Source organism: Lepus europaeus, chromosome 18 (assembly GCF_033115175.1).
Source record: "Lepus europaeus isolate LE1 chromosome 18, mLepTim1.pri, whole genome shotgun sequence".
NCBI classification, from domain to species: domain Eukaryota; kingdom Metazoa; phylum Chordata; class Mammalia; order Lagomorpha; family Leporidae; genus Lepus; species Lepus europaeus.
This window is the reverse complement of record NC_084844.1, coordinates 75988367-76012776: the sequence shown is the minus strand read 5'-3', so window position 1 is coordinate 76012776 and position 24410 is coordinate 75988367. Positions and strand designations below refer to the sequence as shown.

Genomic DNA, 24410 nt, shown 5'->3' with positions numbered 1-24410 from the left:
AGTTGTCCGCCACCCTCACCAGGGCCCCTGATTGGACAGCTGCAAAGCCAATGGGCGTGAGGTGTGTCACAAAAGCCGTAGCCAATCAGCACGCTCGCTGGCACAGTGGGCGTGGGGAGGTTGTTGCCAGGCGACGGGAGTGCAGGCCGGGTTTGGGGTCTGAGGCCGGTGGGGTCGCTGTGGCCTCCATGTTCCTCGGGGCTCTCGGGACCTCCAGAGTTCGCCGTGAGCTGCAGAAGCCGCTCCAGGTGAGTCCCCGCCAACTGCGGATCATCGACTTCTGGTCTTTGTTTCTTCACATCCGGAACGATTTCTCTTGTGGGAAGTTTCTGTGATGTTCCTTTGAACGTTGTTTAAAGATATTGCGTGGTTAATCCTCTTGGTCCATTTCTCTTGTAGATACGTGTTTTCTAGTCTGTCTTTCGTCTTTTTAATATTTCCTGTGTGTTTCTTGCTGTTAGCAATGACATTTAAAAAAAAAAAAAAAGATTGAAAGGCAGAGTTAGAGAGCGAGAGAGCGAGAGCGATAGAGAGCAGGAGAGCGAGAGAGAGAAGGCTTCCATCTGCTGCTTCACTCCCCAGTTGGCTGCAACGGCCAGAGCTGCACAGATATGAAACCAGGAGCCAGGAGCTGCTTCCCTGTCCCCCATGCGGGTGCAGGGGTCCAAGGGCTTGGGCATCTTCCACTGCTTTCCCAGGGCATAGCAGAGAGCTGGATCGGAAGCAGAGCAGCTGGGATTCGAACCGGCTCCCACATGGGATGCCCCGGTCATGATATTTTACCCAGTCATCTCATTACCCTTAGCATATTTTCATGTGTCTATAGGCCATTTGTATTGATTGCATCCTTTGAAAAATTTCTGTTCATGGGCCGGCGCCATGGCTTAACAGGCTAATCCTCAGCCTGCAGTGCCGGCACACCGGGTTCTAGTCCCAGTTGAGGCACCGGATTCTATCCCAGTTGCCCCTCTTCCAGGCCAACTCTCTGCTATGGCCCGGGAAGGCAGTGGAGGATGGCCCAAGTGCTTGGGCCCTGTACCCGCATGGGAGACCAGGAGAAGCACCTGGCTCCTGGCTTCGGATCAGCACTATGCACCGGCCGCAGCGGCCATTGGAGGGTGAACCAACGGCAAAAAGGAAGATATTTCTCTCTGTCTCTCTCTCTCTCACTATCCACTCTACCTGTCAAAAAAAAAAATTCTGTTCATGTCCTTTGCCCATTTCTTAACTGCATTATTTTGTTGCAGTTGAGTCTCTTGAAATCTTTAATCATCACATATTAACCCTTTATCAGTTATATAGTTTGCAAATATTTTCTACCACTCTTCACTCTGCTGAGTGTTTCCTTTGCAGCAAAAAAGCTTCCTAGTTTGATGTAATCCCTTTGTCTATATCTGCTTTCATTGCCTGTGCTTCTGAGGTCTTTTCCAAGAAGTCTTTCCTATGCCAATGTCTTGCAGAGTTTTCCCAATGTTTTCCTCTAGTAATTTCTTTAATTAGGTCATAGATTTAGATTCATGATCAGTTGTGAATTGATTTTTGTATGGGGTGGAAGTACAGGTCTTGCTACATACGTCTGCATATCATATAGAGATCCAATTTTCCCAACACTCTTTGTTGAAGAGACTGTCCTTTCTCCAGGGATTGATTTTAGCTCGTTTGTCAAAGATGTTGATTGTACCTGCATGGATTAATTTCTTTGGTTTATATTTTGTTTCATTGGTATACATTGGTTCCAGTCCCAGGCTGTTTCATATGTAACTGCCCTGTAGTGTGTCTTGAAATCTGGTATTCTGATACCTCCAATTTTTTCTTGTTTAACATTACTTTAGCTATTTGGGGGGGGGGCCTCTTGTGTTCCTATACAAATTTTAGCATTCTTTTTTCTAGATCTGAGAAGAATGTTCTTGGAGTTTTGATTGAGATCTCATTGAATCTATAAATCGTTTTGGGTAGTATGAACATTTTGATATTGATTTTCCTGTGCACAAACATGAAATATTTTCCCACTTTTTTGCATTATTCTATTTCTTCCTTTAATGTTTTATAATTTTCATTGTGGAGATCTTTCACATTCTTAATTAAATTTGTTCCAAGGTATTTAACTTTTTGGTAGGTATTGTGACTGGTATTGCACTTACAAGTTCTTTCTCAGCCTGGGCTCATCAAATACAGACATATTTATCTTATCCAATTCCCAAGGGTTTCAAAGTTCACTTTTTTGGTGCATTATGAAAATTGTAAAAGGAGTTGTTAATTATCCATCCCAGATAATAATTATTGTCAGATCATTCATAGATAAAATTAGAGATGTGGATGTTAATTATAAGTGTAGATGTTGATGAATCCACCATAGTTTACTGTGGTATTTTGGGTTAAATTTTAAGTCATTCCTGATTACAAACTGATGAGTATCATAAAACTTGTGACAGTGAAGTGTGTTCATAACTTACATTCCTACTTTCTTTGTATTCTGAATAATTCAAGCTAGACATGGAAGGAAGTCAAAATGTAAGCTTCCTAGCCCACAGAGTTGTTAGTCTTGGTGCTTAGCAACAAAGACTCCCGTCCATTGCCCCTAGTACATTACCTTGCATCCTTACCTAGCCACTTACAGAGCACAGTTTTTTGTTTGTTTGTTTTGTTTTTTTTTTTTTTTGCTAAATTTACAGTATGAAAGAGGGCAGACAAGGACTCATGTTCTCTTGTAGGCATCCTAGAAAAATCCTAAATACAGAAAAAGAGGGGGAGTGGTTTGGTAGCTCATTTACTCTTTCCAATATTTCCATTCATGTAAGTCATTCATAAACCCCATATAGAGGAAGAAGTGAGCTGGTGTCAGGAGCAGTGCTCTAATGTTTAGGCATCTTACTTTGTGGAGGGGGTTGTATCACTTGTCAGCCTAAATTCAAAAAAGATACTCTGTCCCAAAAAAACAGGAAGACTAGGAAAGTCAGCATACACAAATTGTTGTCCAACTATGGCCATTATGTTAAAGGGGTATTTAGAAGAATGTGAATATTGTGAATATTGAGCAAGGAGTTGCTCTCATATGACATGGGCTTGAATCCATTGTAAGAACAATATGCATGAGTACATTCTTAGAGAATATTTCTGCAGTGGTGTCTGTGTTCTTACAGATTTCAGTTTTGTAAAAATGATGCCAAAGTATTATATTTACTTGTTTCCTCAAGAGACACAGTCAAGTATTTTTCTTTGAAGTGAAGAAATTGTAAATGGTTGGGAAGCAATTGATTCTGGTATGTGGTAATTTGCCGTAACCAGTCAGGATGGCAAAAAATGTGTGTGTGTGTGTGTGTATATATACAAATTTAAAATGCAAACCAAGAAGTGAAAGCTGTTTTTGTTGCTTTAAAAATGAACATTTTAAATTCTCTCCTTAAAATATATTTCACTTTATACACTCTCAGTTCTTATTCTCAAGATGTTAAAGTGTATCACATTTTTTTGGAAAGCAAAGGAAAATGTTCCATTTTAGAATGTTTAAAACATACAATTTTAAATTTTGCTGAACAGTTTGTAATAGTTGAACTTGTATTTTTAAGCATAAATATGTTTTCTTCTTAATGTATTATTACAGATATGTTATTTTAAAGGTAGCAGAATCTATGAGGTAAATGATCCAACAGCTTTGTTTTCATTAGATCAAACTTGCCCATGGGGTATCTAAACTTAGAATGAATTTGATATCACAACACTATTTACATTCTTTGCAAGAAAAGTAAAGGATGTTTTGTCCCTAAATTTCAAATCACAGAATGAGATAGTCCAATTTATTTTTGGTTCTCAGTGATGTATTATTGTGTTTTGTAACACCATGCATTCATGAAAAATATTTTTTATTCAAAAGTTCACATTTGTACCACATTTTTTTTAGCTCTGTAGGTCTAAAATTTTTCTAAAGGACAAGCTTTCTAAAATACAAGTTTATATGTGTTGCCTAATGTAATAAATTTCTTTTTTTTAAAGATTCATTTTTATTTATTTGAAAGAAAGAGTTACATAGTGAGGCAGAGATAGAGAGAAAGGTCTTCCATCCACTGGTTCACTTCCCAATTGGCTGCAACAACCAGAGCTGAGCTGATCTGAAGCCAGGAGCCAGGAGCTTCTTTCAGCTCTCCCACATGGGTTCAGGGGACCAAGAACATGAGCCATCCTCTGATGCTTTCCCAGGTGCATTAGCAGGGAGCCATATCAGAAGTGGAGCAATCAGGACTTGAACCAGCACCCATATGGGATGCCAGCACCACAGGCTGGGGCTTTAGCCTGCTGTGCCACAGCTCTGGCCCCTGTAATCAACTTCTAAAGTGTATACACTGACAAGAAGAATTACACAAAGTACATTCATATAACAAGCATATCTTTGCTAAATTTAAAGATGATGGCTTTACCTGCTACGCCATAATGCTGACCCCAAGTATTTGGTTTGGAGCAATACTCATCTGCAATTTACATAGAGTTTATCAGAAAGTATCATTTGATAGTAAATCCCTTTAGTGGGTATATGAAATAGACCAAACATTGAATTTGTAAAAAAAAAAAAAAATGGCTTTCATTCAGATCATGCCAAGTCTAAGGCTTTGCCACTTCATGATTATATATCCTTGGGCAAACCAGATACTTACCTCTTCATGCCTCAGTTCCATTGTCCTTAAAATTAAGATAACAGGAGCTATCTCCATTTTTCTGGAAACATAAAATGCTGGAAATATCACCTGGCATAACATAAATGTTAGCAATTATTGTTATTATGTATTTGCACTTTCCTAACTAAAGGTATTTAAATATCTGTGATTTTATGCTTAATGTTGTAGTGTCCACATTTAGATACAACTCAAAATTTATTTGAAATTATATCTATTCCTTTTTTAAAACTTCATATTTTGCTTGACATACTTACTCAAATTAGATTCAGTTCTGTTTAATTTGATGAGTGAGCCATTTCTTATCTAATTCTCTAGATAGTGCAACTTATTCACTCATTTGTGCTTTGTGATGGCACCTGCATCTTTTTCAAAAGAGTAACTAAACTGTATCATTTTTGGTCAAAACTAAATCACTAGGGTAAATTGGTATTTAAATAAAGGGACTATTCTCTGGCAGTAATCTTAAACTAGTACATTGATGCACTTTGGTAAATGCATTGGAGACTCGCTGATTGTGTATGTGCATTTGTGAATGTGTGTATGGTGTGTGTGTAAATGTGTGTGTGCTCCATTTAAAGCTACAATAAAATTGTAGCATTATCCAAACAGATCATTCTAGAAAATCATAGTTTGTAGTAATTTTTGCTCTTTGGAGATCGTGATGTTTAGATGATGCCTAAAAAGTTATGTGATTTTTTTTAAGAATTCTAGTAACATAAACACTGAAATTCATATAGAAGGAGAAAATAGTTGGGTTCAAAGATATCATTATACTACAGAACCAATCAGCCATAATTCAGGCCCCCAAATTAAGCTAGTTGTATGAGAAAATTTAAGCAGTTGTATTGATGTCACATATTGCTTGCAAACAAATGTATCTTTTTTAAAAGATTTATTTATTTATTTGAATGTCAGAGTTACACAGAGAGAGAAGAAAAGGCAGAAAGAGAGAGAGAGATCTTCCATCTGCTGGTTCATTCCCTTACTGGCCACAATGACTAGAGCTGTGCCGAACCAAAGCCAGGAGCTAGGAGCTTCTTGTGAGTCCCCTGTGTGGGTTCTGGGGCCCATGGACTTGGGCCATCTTCCACTGCTTTCCCAGGACATAGCAGAGAGCTGACTCAGAAATGGAGCAGCCAAGACTTGAACCGGCATCCATTTGGGGTGCTGGCACTGCCAGGCTGCAGCTTTACCCACTATGCCACAGCGCCAACCCCAAATGTATCTTAATATAACTGTATTTGATAAACACATAACATTAGTGTTAATAAATAATTATAAACCTCAATTAAGGCAATTTTCATTAGGTAACAAAACCATGAAATACAATTCAATTTATCTAGTCCAGATATTTTTTCATAAAGAAAATTTAGACAAAATTATATCGATGCCAAAATATTCACAATGATTCCCAAGAGAGCAAACATATGGTAATCATTTACATTAGACAATTGCTTGATAAAATTCATCCATAAATTTAATGTAGTCTAGCATTTAATAAATCCTTGAAATTAATTGAATTAGTTTGAGGATATGCTTTGAATATAGAGTCTATAAAAAGTGTAGGGCAATAATTTATACTGACCATCATTTAATGTGTAGAAGTAAATGCCCATAATGTTAATTGTGTGATAGAATAGTAGATTTTCTTGAAACTTTCAATATTCTTGTTTTCAATGTTGTCTTGTTTTACAATGAGAAGAACATTTAAAAAATTATTTGAGAGGGAGAGACAGCAGCAGAGCTCCCATTTGTTGGTTCTCTTCTCAAACACCAACAATGTAGATCTGAGTCAGCTTAAAGCTAGGAGCTGGAACTCAATGCAAGGCTCCCACATGAGTGGGGAATCCTACTAGCTGAGCAGTGAGCACTGCCTCTCAGTGTCTGTGCTGGCAGGAGGGTGGAGTAAGCATCCAAAGCCAAGATGTAGACCCAAGTACTCAAACATGGGACACTGTGTTCCCAAATGACATCTTTTTTTAAAAAAAGTTTTATTCCTTTATTTAGGAGGCAAAGAGAGAGAGACGTCTTCCACCCTATGGTTTATTCTCCAAATGGCAGCAATGGCCAGAACTGGGCCAATCCAATGCCAGGAGCCAGGAGCTTTTTTCAGGTCTCCCATATGGATGCAGGCACCCAAACCCTTTTGTCATCTTCCACTACTTTTCCAGGTCTTAAGCAAATAGCTGGATCAGAAGAGGAGCAGTCAGGACATGAACTGACACCCATATGTGTGCCAGTGCTGCAGGTGGAGGCTTAACCTACTAAACTACAGCAATGTCCCCCTAAAATGACATCTTAACTGCTAAGCAAAATGCCTTCCCAATTTTATCTTCATTAGAAAGCAAGTTATACCTACATCCTTTTTGTAAGCTGGCTGTGAGTCGAAGTATAGGAACTAGTTGTCTCCCTCCCACAGACTGGGCTGGTTGTCTATAACACTCTTGTTCAGAACTGACACTAAGCCTTTCGGGTAGACCCCTCATGCAGCACAGTCCCCTAACCCAGGGCAAGGCATGAGCAGAGAGGGGTGGTGAGGACCAGGGCATCACTAAATCAGGTGACTGGGAATTCCTCTGGGCAAGGCTGGTGGATCACACTGCTGCTGGTGATTGGGAGCACACACCACTGATGCAGATTCTCATTGTTGGGAAGCAAATCACTCATGACCCCACCAGCTCAGTGGCCAGTGCCTCACACACCCTTTCCACTGGTTGGCTGGCTGCAGACTCTGCCTGTGCCCACAGCATAGAGCAGGTGGGCAGCTACCTGAATGAGGAGAGGGCAGATGGCATGCAGCATAGCCATAAGCAATGGAGGAAAGAATTTCTGAAAGATCAGAAGAAAATTTGAATTTCTGGAGCAAAACTGCAAAGTATTTCTAAAGCACTTAAAGTCAGTGACTTGCAGCTGGGTGTCTGATTTTAAGAAATACCTTGGGGGCTGGCGTGATGATGTAACAGGTAAAGCCACCACCTGCAGTGCCAGCATCCTATATGGGCACCAGTTCATGTCCTGGCAGCTCCACTTCTGATCCAGCTCTCTGCTATGACCTGGGAAAACAGTAGAAGATGGCCCAAGTCTTTGGGCCCCTACACCCCTGTGGGAGACCTTGAAAAACTTCTGGCTCCTTGCTTCGGTTCAGTGCAGCTCTGGCCCAAGCGGCCAACTGGGGAATGAACCAGTAGATGGAAGACCTCTCTCTCTCTCTCTCTCTCTCTCTGCCTGTCATTCTCTCTCTGTGTAACTCTTTCAAATAAATAAAAATAAATCTTAAAAAAAGAAATATCTTGAAAACAGAACAATTGCATATGTCAGAGGTAGAGAATCTGCCTCTGGGGACACCCTATTTTCATCTCCACATTTTGTTGACTCCACCTTGCAGCCCCTCAGACTTTGAACCCTAAGTGTTCATTTGATTGCACCAACACCATCTACCGAATGCTTCAAGTCGTTTTCTGATATGCCCAAGCTGCACATTGCTGCACCATTCAGAGGAAGAAAAAATTCCAGTGTCTCTTCTCTTGCCTTAGAAACTTCAGGCCTAGAAAACTAGGGAGTTTGAGTAGTTCTGAATTCACAGATACTGAAATATGTTGTACAAATTAATGTCTACTGAAGGATCCTGCTGTGTGCAATTTTGATTGCATGATTTCACCACAGTTTGTGCAATGTCCACTTGTTACATTGTAGTCTGAGATTGCCTGTAATTAGGGTTGATGCATTTCCTACAGAAGGGGCCATTTGTGAGACAATGAATAACTGCTTCCTGGCGGAAAGAATATCAGCTCCTGCCTATTGACTTGGTAAATTGTCCACTTTGCAGGAAGAGACCCTTACAATACAGAGAGCATTGAAAAGAACAAAAGTGAAAAGTTTCAAAAACCCCGGTGAGGAAAAGCAGACCTGTATTTGAGGATACAGCACTGAAAACCCAAGCAATGGCCCCTTTCCCTAACCCTAAAAACCTGGGACTAAATCATTATCTTTCCAAAAGGAAATTTTAAATTGTGAATTAGATTGAGGATATAAACCTTGAAATAGAGAAATAATCTTGCATTACCCATGTGGATCTGATCAAACATTTGACTTGTAAACAGAGAACGGGCACACAAAAGGATTGGCCTGGGATATGTGGCAGGATTCTGTAATTCTCTGTTGCTTCCTTTGAATACAGAGGCCCATGATCCATGGAATGTAGTGCTCTCTAGAAGCTGGGGACAGAACTCCACTTATAGCCAGAGAGAAAACAAGGACTTTGGTCCTACCACAAGAGAATGAATTCTGCCAAAGACCCAGTGAGCAAAAAATGAATGGACTTATGGAGCCTCCAGAATGGAATATGCCCTGCATTTTAGCCTGATAGACTTCTGACGTACAGAATATCAGAATGTAAATTAGTGCTGCTCTAACACACCAAGTCTGTAGATATTTGCTATTTTAGTTATAGAAAATGAATACACAGGAAAGCAGTTTAGTTGGAGGTGGAGAAGAAAGAATGTTGGAAAATAGAATTCAAAATTATTTTTATTTGGTGTTGCAGATATCAAGATAAATGTGTAAGTAGATTGAAAGGGCTAACCGAGAGACAAAATGGAGAAACTAAGGCTAACCACATTCTCTTGCTTCTGTATGAGTTGGCTAAGCTTGCAAAAATGTGATATCTTTAGAGAACAGGGAAGGACGGAAAGTCCCCAACCCTTATCTTGTGACCTACCAAGGTCTTACTGCCGCCCCCGCCCTGCAACCCCTTATCCTGTTGTGACATACCAAGGTTTTACTACCACCCTCGTCCTTGCTTGCTTAAGCTGATAAGAAAAACCTCGAGGCTCCTACAGCCTGTTACCACCCCCATCCCAAGCCCCTTACCTAGTAACCATTAACATATCCAATAAAATTGTAACACAACTTTTATCTTGCCCAATAGGATTGTAACATAACTAAGTATGCTAATGCTGTGGTTTTAAGCTTTAAATACCTTGTAAAGCTGATGTTCGGGCCCGCTCTCTCTGCACTACACTAGAGGGTGCTATTGAGATGGCCCATTTGCAAATGAAATAAACTTCCTCTTGCTATTGCATCGGTTGGAGTGGAGTCTGTGTTTCTGGGGTCCGGTTTGTGGGACGCCTGCTTAAGGGGTCTTACAGAATCAGCCTAACCTTGTTCCAGTGAGAACTGACATAGGATCAGGGTTATGCTGGAGGTAAGACAGAGGATACTTACTGAGGAAGTTTGGTATACTTACTGGTTTCATGGTGTGCATTTCATGAAAGTCAAGAAATATCTGGGCCAATGGCCAGCTGTATTATAAAAGATTTCATCATATTTTATAGGTAATGCAATTAAAACCGCTTCCAGTGTACAGTCACAAGTTACATTTTTCCAACTTTAAGCATCAAAGCTAGGTTAGCAGCTAGTGGGATGAGGGGGAGAGAGAAAAAGGAAAGATAGAGCTTGCTTGCTCTATTTCTTAAATTATTTGCTTTAAGAGGTCCTAGATTGGGTCCAGCATTGTAGTGCAGCAGGTTAAGCCACCACTTACAATGCCAGCCTCCCATATGAGCACCAGTTTCTGTTCCAGATGGCCCACTTCCAATCTAGCTCTCTGCTAATGCAACTGTCAAGGCAGTACAAGATGGCCCAAGTACTTGATCCCCTGCCACACACGGGAGACCCAAATGGAATTTTGGGTTCCTGACTTCAGCCTAGAACAGTCCTGATCTTTGTGTCCATTTGTGGAATGAACCTGCAAATGGAAGATTCTTGCTCTCTCTTTGCTCACACGTGCGTTTGTGTGTATGTATGTATATGTAAATATATGTATGTATATATCCCTCACTCTTTGTAACTCTGCTTTTTAAATACAATTTTTTTTAGAAAGAAGTAAACAAGAGGGCCTGGCTTGTGCTTATTAACTACTGCTATTTCAAGGCATCCAAGATCCTCCTACAGAATAATAAACCAATTCTTCACTATAAAACTTAGCATCCTAACTCAAACTTCAAAAAGGAAATTGCATGCATTCTTTAATTTTATGCCTATAGCTTTCTCCCAAGAGGAACTCTTTTGTAAGAACATCTGGAGGGTGATTAATCAAGTACAATCTATCTAACTTGTCTAGAAAAGAAGAAAAATAAAAGCATAAAGTCATCTAAAGATTTGGGACCACACAGATTAATATAATTACATTTTAGTATTTTATCTTTCATAGTTTATATGAAAAGCAAGTTCCTAGAAAATTTAGTTTACGTTGCTAAGATATTTTTCTCAGTGAATAACCTCCTTTTGTAGTGCAAATATATTATTTCATCATCAAATTGAAGAATTAGTTTTTTAGGTTTATTTATTTATTTGAGAGACAGAATCACAGACAGAAGGAGAGACAGAGAAAAAGGTCTTCAAATGGCACAATAACTGGAGCTGGGCCGATCCAAAGCCAGGAGCCAAGAGCTTCTTCTGCGTCTCCTATGTGGGTGCAGGGGTCCAAGCACTTGGGTCATCTTCCACTGCTTTCTCAGGCCGTGGCAGAAAGCTGGATTGGAATAGGAGCACCTGGGACATGAACTGTCACCCATATGGGATGCGGGTGCCACAGATGGAGGCTTAGCCTACACCACAGTATCAGCCCCCAAATTAAATTTTTGTGTAGGCTTCTTGATCTGAATATAACATTCAACCTTATACCTAACTATTCCTTTGTAATGATTTGATTTCCTTGAAAATATTCAGGTATTATGTTTAAGTATATTTTAGAAAGTATATTATAATCAAGATATTGTTACCTGTGAATTGAATCCAACATAAAGAAACTTGCTAACATAGGATGATTTGATAGACATGTATTTAAGGAAATTTCTTCCTTTTATTTTTTAAAAAAATTTCCTAGGACCTAATAGAATTTTAAGACACAGTGTTAGGATTAATAGTATAGAATTTGACTTTGTGTAGATACAAGTAATAAAAGTCTTTAGAAATAATATTTTCATTTTGAATACAAATAAAGCTCCAGTTTGCAGCTCATGTTCAGAGGTTCTGATATACATGAACAACTTTTTAAAAAAGATGCCACCAAGGCTGGTGTTGTGTGTGACTATAGAAGTTGAATCAATGAGCAGAGACTAATGCCACTGACAGATCCATTGCTCATATTAAAAGTACCATAAAATGTAAAACCCTGTATTTGTAGCTAAATATCTTAAAAGCTATAGTCAATATACAAGTGATATTATTATGAACAAGTACATTTCCAGAAATAGAAAATGACAAATCAAATTTTGTTAAATTTTGTATAACCTAGAAAATTTGATTTTTTCTGAATAGTATACCATTTTCACTGAATATTAGAATTTTATGGGAATGCAATGTCAATAATGATACATATGGATAAAATTAGTACAGTAGTACAAAATATAAAATGAATCAAGGAAAAAATGTGTAAGGGGCACATCTTTGGGCCACCAGATAAGATGCTACTTTGGATGCCTGATCCAATGTCGATGTGTCTGAATTTCAGTTCCTGACCTTCTTCTGACTTCACCTTTCTGTCAATGTGCATTCTAAGAAGCAGCAGATGATGACAACAATATTTAGGTCCCTGCTACCCACAGGTGAGACCTGGATTGACCTGGGTTTCTTGCTTGGCCTTACCCTGCCTCAGGTTTGGCTGGCATTAGGGAAATAGACCAGTAGATGGAAGATCTCTGTTTAACTTTCTCTCTGTTGGTGTCTGCTTTTCAGGTAAATAAAATGATTAAATGAACTTTGGAAAGTATAAAGTCATCATATGAAGTGCTGTGCAGTGACTAAAATAAAAAGTAAAACAGATGTGATGCCCACAAACTTCAAGGCAGGTTTTAATTGGTTTTGGAGTAGGAACATTGGTATGTGAGAAGAATATTGGAGCTGTGTGTGGACAGGGAGCTAAGCTGCTATCTGTAATGCCAGAATCCCAAGTCAGAATGCCAGTTCAAGTCTCAGCTATTCTGTTCCTGATCCAGCTCCCTGCTAATGTGCCTGGGAAAGCAACAGATGATGGCCCAATACCTGGGCCCCTGCCACTCACATGAGAGACCAGGTAGGAATTCCTGGCTCCTGGCTTCAGCCTGGTCCAGCCCCAGTCCTGTGGACATTTTTGGAGTGAATCAGCAAATGGAACAAAGATCTCTTTCTCTCTCTCATTCTGTCAAGTAAACAAATACTTAAAAAATAAGAATGTTGGTTAAAAAAGATGATATTCCATGTAACATAAGTATACCATTTAGGGTTGGGACAGAACAATTGAAAATTTTTTTAAGATTTATTTTATTTATTCATTATTATTTATGTATAATTATAGAGAGAGATAGAGAGAGAGAAAGATCTTGGCATCTGTTGATTCACTCCCCAAATGTCTGCATTGGCTAGGGCTAGGCCAGGCCAAAGCCAGGAGCCAGGAGCATCTTCTAGGTCTCCCACATGGGTTCAGGGGCCCAAGCACTTGGGCCATCCTCCACTGGCTTTTTCAGGCACATTAGCAGGGAGTTGGATCAGAAGTGGAGCAGGGGCCTGCTGGTGTAGCAGGTAAAGCCTGGTGGTGTAGACTAAGCCTCTGTGGTGCCCACATCCCATATTGCTGCCAGTTCAAGTCCCAGCTGCTCCACTTCCAATCCAGCTCTTGGCTATGGCCTGAGAAAGCAGTAGAAGATGGCCCAAGTCCTTGGGCCCCTGCACCCATATGGGAGACCCAGAAGAAACTCCTGGCTCCTGGCTTCTGGCTTCAGATCAGCCCAGTTCTGGCCATTGTGACCATTTGGGGAGTGAACCAGCAGATGGAAGACTTCTCTCTCTCTCTCTGCCTCTGCCTCTCTGTAACTCTGCCTATCAAAAATAACTAAATAAATCTTTTTTTAAAGTAGAACAACTGGGACTTAAAGTGGTGTCCATATGGGATACTGGTGCTGCAGATGTTCACTTAACCCACTGTGCCACAACACTGGCCTCCAATAATTTAAAATCTTAAATATTAAAGTCCTCATTCTGATGCTTTATTTAATGTCTCATTCAAATGCATTGCGTTCTAGGGACAGGTGTTGTGGTATAGCAGGTAAAGTCATCACTAGGAATATCTGCAAACTATCTTCGAGTGCCTGGCGTCAAGTCCCACCTGTGCTTATGATCCGGCTTTCTGCTAATGTGTATTCTGGAGACAGAAAGTGATGGATGAAGTAGTTGGATTGTTGACACTCATGTGGGAAGATCAGATGAAGTACTGGACCCCGGGATTCAGACAGGCCCAGTCCTGGTTGTTGCAGGCATTTGGGAGAGTGATCAAGTGGATGATAGTTCTTGCTCATTCTCTCTCATTCTCCATTCTGTCACTCTGCCTTTCAAATAAATAATTTTAAAATAAATATACATTAATAGAAGACAATGTGCTCTGGGTTTAAATATGTCCCCAGTTTCCTGCCAACAGTTTTCCTCTAAACATTTATTTTTTTATAATTTTTTATAGTTACACAGAGAGAGGAGATGTAGACAGAGAGAGGCAGGGGCAAGGTCTTCCATCTGATGATTCACTCCCCAAATGGCTGCAACTGCCAGAGCTGTGCTGATTTGAAGCCAGGAGCCAGGAGCTTTTTCTAGGTCTCCCACACAGTTACAGGGGCCCAAGGACTTGGACCATCTTCTACTGCTTTCCCAGGCCATGGTGGAGAGCTGGATTGGAAGTGGAGCAGCCAGGTCTCAAACCAGCATCTATATGGGATGCCAGTGCTTCAGGCCAGTGTGTTAACCAGCTGTGCCACAGCACTGGCCCCACAAGTTTAGAATCAATAATGACAGGTGGCCTTTTACAGCTTTTGTAATTTTATTTCTACTCTTGTGTCTTAGGACTCTACTTGAGATTATGAAATGCCTATAAATTAATTTCAGTTTTGTTTTTATTGCTGGACCTCAATTCTGTATTTTTGGGAAAAAGGCCACAGTAGTGAAGTGTCATTTTTATCATATCAAATCAATGGTAAATGCTACTGACATGACTATCATATCATTTGTGATGTCAACCATGATCCCCAGGCCATTGTATTGGTTGTCAGGTTCTTCACCATAGGATGTGTGCTTTCTCATTCTTTCACTACTCTATTCTTTGAAAACCAGTCACTAAGCATAATAAACCCTCAAAGGAGGAGAAATTCACTTCCATGACCTTGAGGAGATTTTCTCCAGATAAATCTAGTTTTACTAGCACTCAATATTGTTGTATTTTGAACCTTGGTTATTTTAAGAGCTGTGTCATGGCTGGTGCCGTGGGTCACTTGGTTAATCCTCCATCTGTGGCACCAGCATCCTATATGGGCACCGGGTTCTGGTCCTGGTTGCTCCTCTTCCAGTCCAGCTCTCTGCTGTGGCCCGGGGAAGCAGTGGAGGATGGCCCAAGTGCTTGGGCGCCTGCACCCACATGGGAGACCAGGAGAAGCACCTGGCTCCTGGCTTCAGATTAGCACAGCGCCAGCTGTGGCAGCCTTTTCAGGGGTGAACCAATGGAAGAAAGACCTTTCTCTGTCTCTCTCTCTCACTATCTGTCAAATAAACTTTAAAAAGAAGTGTTTAGAATATAAATCTATTTCTTATAATTTACTGAAAATTTGAATATGGGAATCATTATTTATTTGATAGGACTTTGGTCTGCAATTACTTTGTATTACAATTTTTTACAAAAAGAAAATAAATATTCATAAATAAATAATAATACATTTTGTTTACTTCCTTAATGGAACATGTTAGTCACTAATCAGAAAATTCAGGTGAGCAGCATATTGACTGCGTGTAATGGCTCCAGTTCTTCAGCTCTCCTTTACTCACATCTGCTGCCACAGAGCATTCTTGTGGCTTCCCACTCCTCTCTAGATACCAGCCACATTTCCTGGTTTGTACAGTGAGATGTGTGCAGGTCAGACAGAAGAAGAGATTTGGAAAATCATGTACATCTCCATCCAGGCTCTTGATCTTTTATCACGGCCATAACCATATGCCTGAGCAAGCCTTCTATAGTCTAAAAGTCATGCCTGTATTCTGCTTTGGAGTCTGTTTGTATGGAGCCAGATGTAGAGCCAAGGTGCCCTAGTCAGGAAAGCTGAGGCCATCCTAGGTTAGCTGCCATCCAGATGAATTCCAGATATATAAGCTGAGTCTAGCCCAAGTGAACACCTCACAAACACATGACCTAATTATGTATATCTTGCTGTAGATCACTGAATGTTTCATATTGTTAGAATATATACTGATATAATATCTTCATATTAATATCAAGAAAATGTAACTTTAAATTTCATTAGACTTTCCAGTGTGTTTGTAACATTTTAAATATAGTGAGCAGCTGGGAGTTGAACCGACACCCATATGGGATGCTGGCACTGCAGTTGGCAGCTTTACCTGCTATGTCATAGTGCTGGCCCCTTCCTATGCATTGAAAGCATGTACATATTAACTTTCTCACATTTTAGTAGAAAATGACCTATAAGTGTTATTTAATTTTACCTAGCACAGTAAAGGACCAGTGTTAGCAAGTGGACATTAAGACTTGCTCAAGGGGCTGGCACTGTAGCATAGAAAGTTAAGTCACCACATGCAGTGCCAGCATTCCACACGGACACCAGTTTGAATCCCAGCTGCTCCACTTCCCATCCAGCTCTCTGCTAGTGCTCCTGGGAAAGCAGTGGAAGATGGTCCAATTCTTCTTGGGCCTCTTCTACCCACATGGGAAACCCAGAAGAAGCTGCTGGCTACTGGCTTTAGCCTGGCCCAGTCCCGGCTGTTGCAGCCATTTGGGGAGTGAACAAGTGGATGGAGGTTTTTGCTTCTCTATCTCTCTTGCTCTTTATCTCCCTTTCTTCCTCCTCTTTTTGCTCTCTCCCCTCTAACTCTGCCTTTCAAATAAAGGAATAAATCTCTTTTTTTTAAAGAGCTTTTCAGAATTTTCTGAACATTTCATTTTCTCATCAGGGAAAAAATATCACTAATCTCCCTTAACTCAAGATCAGGTTTCCTGAAAAATTGCCAGTTGGTCACATTTCTTCTTTTCACATGATATGGGATAAAGACTTTTGCTTATAAACATATTTAAAGTGACTTTTGCAGTCTCCTTTCCCCCTTATAAACATCCCCATTGCATAAGGCCACTATAGACCTTAGCCTGCTGAACTTCCTATAGCTCCCCACCTCTCTTCTGTGTTGGACCTTGAACATGTGCCCTCCCTTTAAATTCTGTACTTTGATAAAATTCCATTTATAATCAATAGTCATAACTCCCAATGCAATCATTTTGAGTCTATAGATATTTTCTCTGAAGTCATGATGTTTCCATGTTTGGAAAAAGAAACCTTTTTCACAAGTGTTTTTCTTGGGAATCATTATTCCAAAAATGTATTTTTCCCTATGTATTTTTTAAAATCTTTATTTATTTGAAAGGCAGAGTTACAGAGAGAGGTCTTCCAATCCACTGGTTCTCTCCCCAGATGGCCATAATGGCCAGAGCTGCACTGATCCGAAGCCAAGAGCTTCTTCCAGGTCTCCCACGTGGGTACAGAGGTCCAAGCACCTGAGCCATTTTCTACTGCCTTCCCAGGCCATAGCAGAGAACTGGATTGGAAGGGGAGCAGCTGGGACTTGAACCGGCACCCATATGGGATGCCGGGCACTACAGTTGGCAGCTTTTCCTGCTATGCCACAGTGCTGGCCCCTCCCTATGTATTGAAAGCATATACTGTATTCTCATTTATAACAAACTTATATTAATAAAGCTCTTGAATTCTAAACAATTTCTTGTATCATGTCATTTAATTTTGAAGTTTTTCAGCATGGAAAGGAATACAGAAAGCAAATTTTGATAACAGTTATTTATTTATTTATTTTATTTGTTTAGCACCAGTGCTTATTTCAAGGAGATGGGCTCAAGGACCAGGGTGTGTCCAGTGGAGTCCCAGGGTCTCCTGTTTCTCACATGACCTTCAGGTTAATGGAACTTTTTTTTTAAGATTTATTTATTTATTTGAAAATCACAGTTACACACAGAGAGGAGAGGCAGAGAGAGAGAGACAGAGAGAGAGAGAGAGAGAGAGGTCTTCCATCTGCTGGTTCATTCCCCAATTGGCTGCAATGGCCAGAGCTGCACCAATCTGAGGCCAGGAGCCAGTAGCTTCCTCCAGGTCTTCCTACATGGGTGCAGGGGCCCAAGGATTTTGACCATCTTCTGCTTTCCCAGGCCACAGCAGAGAGCTGGATTGGAAGTGGAGGAGCTGGGACTTAAACCTGTGCCCATATGGGATGCTGGCAGTGCAGGTGGTAGCTTTACTTCAATCCTCATGAGTTTTTTGTGTTTGGCCATGTGGTCCAAGCGGCAGGGGTCACCAGTCTTGATGTGTCCTGTGAGAGCCCCCCCAGCCATTAAACTGAGCTGGCCCAAGGTTCCAGAGATGCCATCTGGGAGCCCCGCATCCTGTGATCAGGTACCACCAGCTTCCCCTTCCCCCACTCTGGACACCTGGCCCCACACACTTACCATTCCCAGGTGTCCAAGATGGGCTGTGTTGTGGTGGAAAAGGTCAGAGAACAGCAGATGCCGCACTAGCTCCTGAGTGTCCCAGCGGCAGAGACCCCTCCTTGGACCTCTCTCCTCCAGGAATTTGGAACTCTATGGTGTCACAATCCAGTGTGATTATGTGGCAGTGACATCACCGTGCCTGATTGGACAGCTCACATAGCCGTCAGCACACAGGACCCAGAAAACAAACCAAATCAGCATCTTTACAGCAGGGACAGGAACTCCAGGCCACTCCAGATAGGGAGAGAGGGGAGGCCTGGGTTCAGGGGCCAAGGGCCCCCTCCAGGCTGCACCCTTTCACCAGTGGGATCCTGCCACCTGCTGGGACCCTCCTGCCTCCCCACGGGTCTTCCTGGGAGAATCCCACCTGGAGGCTGCAGTAACCTGCTTAGGGTGAGTTAAGAGACTATTGGCTATTTATTGGCTTTGGTCTTTTTCATTTTCTTCATATTGCTGACTCATTTCTATGTGGGGTTTTTAATATTAAGAATGTTTACAGATATTACAAATTCAATTCTTTTTTTCATCTCTCCTAGATATTTGTTTTCTAGTCTGCCTCTTGCCCTTTAATATTATTTTCTGTTTGTTTCTTGCTGGTACTTAGTAATTAGTGGATTTTATGCATTAATCTTTCCAGTAATATTGTTAAATTTATGTATCAGTTGTATTTATTAATAGATTTTATAAATTATCTAGCTACTTATGTGTCATCCTATATAATTCTTTGTGTGTGTATGTATATATATATATATATATATATATACACAATTTCATTCTTTATAAATTGAACTTTACACATTTTTTGGCATTTTATTTCCCTGATTACCCTTACAACAGAAAGTTGAAAAGAAATAGTGGTGGCATCTGGGTGTAGGCTTACATCCAGGGAAAAGCTTTCAATGATTCTGTATTAGTTGTGTTGGTTTTTGTAACTTTGTTTTAATCTTGATCAGATTGAAGAAGTTACTTTCTGTTTGTTTTCACTGAGAGTAAGTTTTTTTTTCATTAGATGCTGAATTTTATTAAATATTTTCAACATGTAATCTAAATAGTCATGTGATTGTCTTTTTGCATTTTTCACCTATTTGGATGGCTGTTTTGGGAATCTTGACAACTCTTGTATTTTTTATCTCTTGCTTGTGATCGATCTATTATGTTTCCCTATATCATTTCATTTATTATAATAATACTTTGCAGTCCCCATGAGTCGTGGGCTGGCTACTGTGGTTCGCAGGGACCAGGAGGCCGGGGCAGGGTCGCAGCCTGGCTCCCCGTGACCCCTTGCGGTCAGGGCAAGGCGGGCTCTCCAGATGCGCACGGCCTCACCGGGCAGTGGCCGCGATGGGGACATGCCTTGTGACGGCCTCATCTGCCACCTGCAGGCATGAGATCCAAGGCCAAGAAGTTCGTGGTGCTGCCCATGAGCCCAGCGCCGCCCACGGTGGAGCAGTTCCTGGAGGACATGCGCGGGGCACAGGCCAAGACCTTGTCTTCACCGCGCTGGCCCCGGAAGGTAGGGGGCTCAGGCCGGGGCAGGGCAGGAGGCGGCCCCGAGGCCCCAGGAATGGTGGCTGGGGCAGGACCATGTGTCCCATGCTGCATGGGCATGGGGCTGAGGAAGGCGTTGGCCCCATTAACGGAGGGGGAGCATGCCGCGGGACAGGGGCTGTGGTGGGGGTCGCAGGGGTCTCCGGCCTGGCCGGGGTGGAGCTAAGTGGGGTGTGCAAGGACAGGGTTCCACATGCAGGATCGGGGTGGATTCTGTGGTCTCTGTGAGGTGCTCAGCTATACTGAGCCCTGGGCCCAGACGGACCTAGAACGCCGCACCCACCCTCCCTGGACAGGCCCCTTGGACCAAGGCCTGAGGATTCTATGGGAACCTACTCTTCTTTCTCTTTATTTTTTCAAAAAGACATCAGAGACAGAGGGAGATCCGTCCGCTGGTTTATTCCCCAAATGGCTGCAGCGGCCAGAGCTGGGCTGACCAGGAGCCAGGAGCTCCATCTGGGTCTCCCACGCAGATGCAGGGGCCCAAGCACGTGGGGCATCCTCCACTGCTCTCCCAGGGCACAGCAAAGAGCTGGATCAGAAGTAGAGCAGCCGGGACTCAAACTGGCGCCCCTATGGGATGCCAGAGTCGCAGGCGGCAGCTTTACTGTTACGCCACAGTGCTGGCCCCAGGAGCCTACTTTTTAGAATTAAGTTATACTGGGGCCCTGTGCCCGCGTAGGATCCAGAGGGAGCACCTGGCTCTGGCCTGGCTCAGCCCCGGCTGATGTGGCCATTTGGGGAGTGAACCACAAATAGAGGATCTCTCCCTCCCTCCCTCCCTCCCTCCATCTCTCCCTTCCTCCCTCCCTTCCTTCCTCTTCCCTCCCTCTCTCTCTCTCTCTCTCGCTCTCTCGCTCTCGCTCTATCTCTCTCTCTATCTCTATCTCTATCTCTATCTCTATCTCTATCTCTATCTCTATCTCTATCTCTATCTCTACTGTCAGATGAATTAAACAACCCCAGCCATACTACCACATTCCGTGCCAGGCTCTGTGTGACTCAGGGCTTCTTGGCATCGCCACAGACTGCTGCCATCAGCTGGAGGTTCTGTGGGACAGGGCGCCTGGCAGAGCCTGTGCTGAGCAGCCTTTCAGTCGCCGGCTGCCTTTTGTCTGTTGTGAGTCACCTGTAGTGAGCAGGCATCAGGCCAGGGTTCGAGGCCAGGTTCCCAGCCTTGGCCAGGGAGGAGCTGGTGGCTGTAATGCCACAGGAGTGGACCCACTCCCTCATTTCAGCAAAATGTGTTCGCTGACCAGGTGGCACCAGGCTGCCTGCTTCCTGCTGCTGTTCTGGCCCTAGACTGCATGGGAGGTCGTGGACCACATGTGTGTGTGGATCGTGAACCACGTGTGTGTGGGGATCGTGGACCACGTGTGTCAGCACACTGCCATCCCATTGCTGCTTCTGAGGGTCACGGCCATGCTTCCCCTCAACCCCCCATGCAGTATCGCTCCAGGTGAATCTGCCTAGGAAGTGCCACAGCCCATTTTGCAAAAAAACAAATTGCATTCCACTGCCTCGGGCTGACCTGGGCCCCTTCTTCCAGGCCTGGGTGCCAGCTGGGCTATATAGGTACCCAGGGCCAGCTCCCCACCCCCAGTGGGCCCTGTCCATCTCTCAGGCCTCCCTTTGGCCCTGGCCCTCCTTGGGGACGGGGCTCTTAGAGGGGCCATGGCTGTCGTGTGGTGGGCAAAGCCTCCGCCTCTGATCCAGGCTGCTCTGTGTCCCATCCGGCTTCCTGCTGGCTGCCAGGGAGAGCAGCTGCCGGTGGCCTTGGTGTGGGCCCTGCTGTTTCCATCATTGTGGAGGAGAGCATTTCTAGAACAATGTGAGAGATGGGGATCTGGGGACCTAGAGCTCTGGGTGGGCGGCAGGGACCCCGCTATTGAGACTGGTGTGTTCCGGCTGGCGTGTGAGGTGCCAGGTCACATGTGGGCCCCCGAGAGTGACTATGGGGCGCCTAGGCCACCGGGGTGGGCTTGTGCTGTGCAGGGGTGGGGTATGCAGGTGCCTGTGTCCCCAGGCTTGGCTCCCTCCTGCTGAGTGGCTCTGGTCTTGGGGGCTCCCTTGTGACTGATGCTCCCTCATGCTGTCCCAGACCCCCCAGGAGACCCCAGGAGGAGTGAGGACCCCGAGGCCCAGAGGGAGCGGCTGTACCAGCAGAGCCAGGCCTAAGTGGCCGCCAACACATGGCTGCAGTGGGCAGGTGAGGGGCTGAGGCAGCAGTGCCAGGGCCTGCAGTGAGCCGGCGCCAAGCTGGAAGTGGACGTTGGCCACGTGATGCGCTTAGTGCTGCCCGACGCCTCTGCCGCTACCTCCTCTGGCTGACCTGTGCCCTTCCCCGCCCCCGGCACAGGCTGGACCCTGTATGGGCGCCTGAGACCACCTCCCCCCAGCGGACTCTGCCCATCTCACGGGGCCACTCTGCTCCCTTGCCTGGCGCTGGATCAGCGCACCACTCCCTGGCTGAGAGGAGGAGCCGGCAGCCCTGGCGGGGCCCCGCAGGCCTCATGCTGCCACTCCTGGGCAGGAGCCTCCCCTTCATCACTGCGGGAGAGGCTGATGTGGGGGACAGCCGAGCGTCCACGGGCTGGCAGGGCCTCTGTCCCTGGGAGGGTGTCCCTGCATCCTGGGGGGCAGGACTGAGCCCCAGGGCCACAGGAGTTTCTCTTCCACTGCCTGAGCTTCAGAGACCCCAGCCACAGCCGCTCAGACAGGGCAGAGACCCCCCAGCCCACTGGGCACTGTCAGACCTGACAGAGTCTGGGCCACAGCCAAGGACGGAGCCGGACAGAGATGTCCCAGTGGGACAGTCTTCCTGGGCCAGTAGGGACCGCTGGCCTCCCTGCTCGTGGCCGGCGTGGGAGGCCCGCATCTGCCCCACTCATGCAGCAGAGGCAACTGGACAGCTCTGTTTTTTAAAGTTGTGCAACACTGATGCAGGGGATGTGGTCCTTCCGCCAGGCGGCGGCTTTACATGGGGTGCTGGTGGGTGGCGCGCTATGTACACATGGGACAGATGCTGCAGGGCGGCGTGAGGAACAGGAGGGTGGGTGGAGGGAAGGCTGCCAAGTGGCCGCTGATCCTCAGTGGCCATGCAGGCTGGCAGGGAAGCCCCCCAAGGCGATACCCAAGCCCTCTTGGGCAAAGGGCGCGGGGGCAGGGCCCTTGGCCGGGACTGGCTCATCCACTTCGCTGCCCAGGAGGGCGGCCGGGGCGCCAGTTGGGGCCGGGGCTGCTCCGGGTTCCCCAGGCTCGGGGACGTGCTTGTGTTGGTCTTGGGCTGGGCCACCTCTTCCATCTGCACTGCAGCATCGCAGGTCTTCCGCGGCGGCGGGGGGGCCCCGGAGCAGCAGGGCCGAGGAGGGCAGGGTGCTGCGCGGGATGTGCGAGACGCCTCATCCCGGATGCGCCGCCACATCGTGCCTGGCGCGACCACCCTGGGCAGTGGCTGGGCCATGCTGATGTGGGGCTGGGAGGAGTAGCGCTTGAAGAGGGGTAGCGCGGGGGGCGTGCGCACTGGAAGGCGCGACGGGCTCTTGGAGCTGCTGCGCCAGAGCGCGCACGTGCTGGGGCCGGGACCGGACCCTGGCCGGGTCGGCTGCTGCCAGGGGGCCGCCCTCAGCTCGTCGCAGCGCAAAGAACAGAGGAAGATGGCGGGGAGCGCCGGCCGTCCGCGGCGGGGCGACGCGCCCTGGGAGGTGGAGGCGGAGGCGGAGGCGACGGAGGCGGCGGCGGAGGACAGCTCCATGCGCCGGCAAGGCAGTAAGCCAGGCGACTTCTTGATGAAGGTCAGTTGAGCGGTCCGAGGACTCGCTGCCGCTGGAGCGGGCGGAGGCCCCACGCACCAGGCCCAGTCGGCCCCACGCGCCCCCGCCACCCCCTCGCGGCCTCTGGGGCTCGGCTCTGGGGCAGGTCTGGCCAGCGGCGGCGCCCCGCGCTTGGCCGGCCTCTGCTTGAACGGGATCTGGACAGGCGACTTCTAGGTCTTGTGCTTGGCACGCGCGGGGCTGCCGGGCCGGGCAGAGACCCTGCAGCTGGGGTGGCGGGGGCGACTTCCTGGGCAGAGGCTGAGAGGCGGGCGAGGTCTGGGAGGAGCTTGAAGAAGGGGTGTTGGACAGAGGAGCAGGGGGGTGTGGCGCTCCTGAGGGCGGGGGTGGCTCACCGCCGCCAGCTCGGAGATCTTGCCTGGCCTGTGCAGGCTCAGAGAGCTCTGCTTCCCGGGCGCTGGCGCCTTGCCTGCGGCTGCTGGCTGTGCCAAGCTGGGGGTCTCCGCCGCCTACCTCGGTGTGGCGCGGGGGCCAGGGACAGCTTTGGGGTGGGGCCGGGTGGCCGGGCTGGGCACGTAGATCACTGTCCGCCACTACCTTCTGAGCAGCGCGTGGCTTCTGGGGGCCCCCAGGGGCGCGGGGCCGGCCCCTGTCCTGCGGGCCCCGGGGCTGCTCCTTGGGGGGGCCCTTGCAGTCTAGTGGCTGAGTGGCGCGGCGCTGGAGAAGTTGACCAGCGTGCCCTCGGCCGAGTCGTCCTCCCGGGCCGGGGTGGGCACCAGAATGTAGACCGGGACGGGCAGCGCCCGGCGGCCGGGCACCTGCGCCAAGGCCACCTTGCGGTGCCGC

At 45.7% G+C, this 24410-nt stretch overlaps 1 long non-coding RNA gene and 1 pseudogene across 1 annotated transcript; both read left to right on the top strand.

Annotated features, from left to right (window-relative positions):
* The window catches only part of LOC133747049 (adenomatous polyposis coli protein 2-like), an 834579-nt pseudogene that overhangs the window by 485535 nt on the left and 324634 nt on the right, over positions 1 to 24410 (top strand).
* On the top strand, positions 126 to 22838 carry LOC133747341 (uncharacterized). The gene is made up of 3 exons (XR_009864314.1): positions 126 to 248; positions 19626 to 19756; positions 21893 to 22838. It is a non-coding gene; the product is annotated as an uncharacterized LOC133747341 (long non-coding RNA).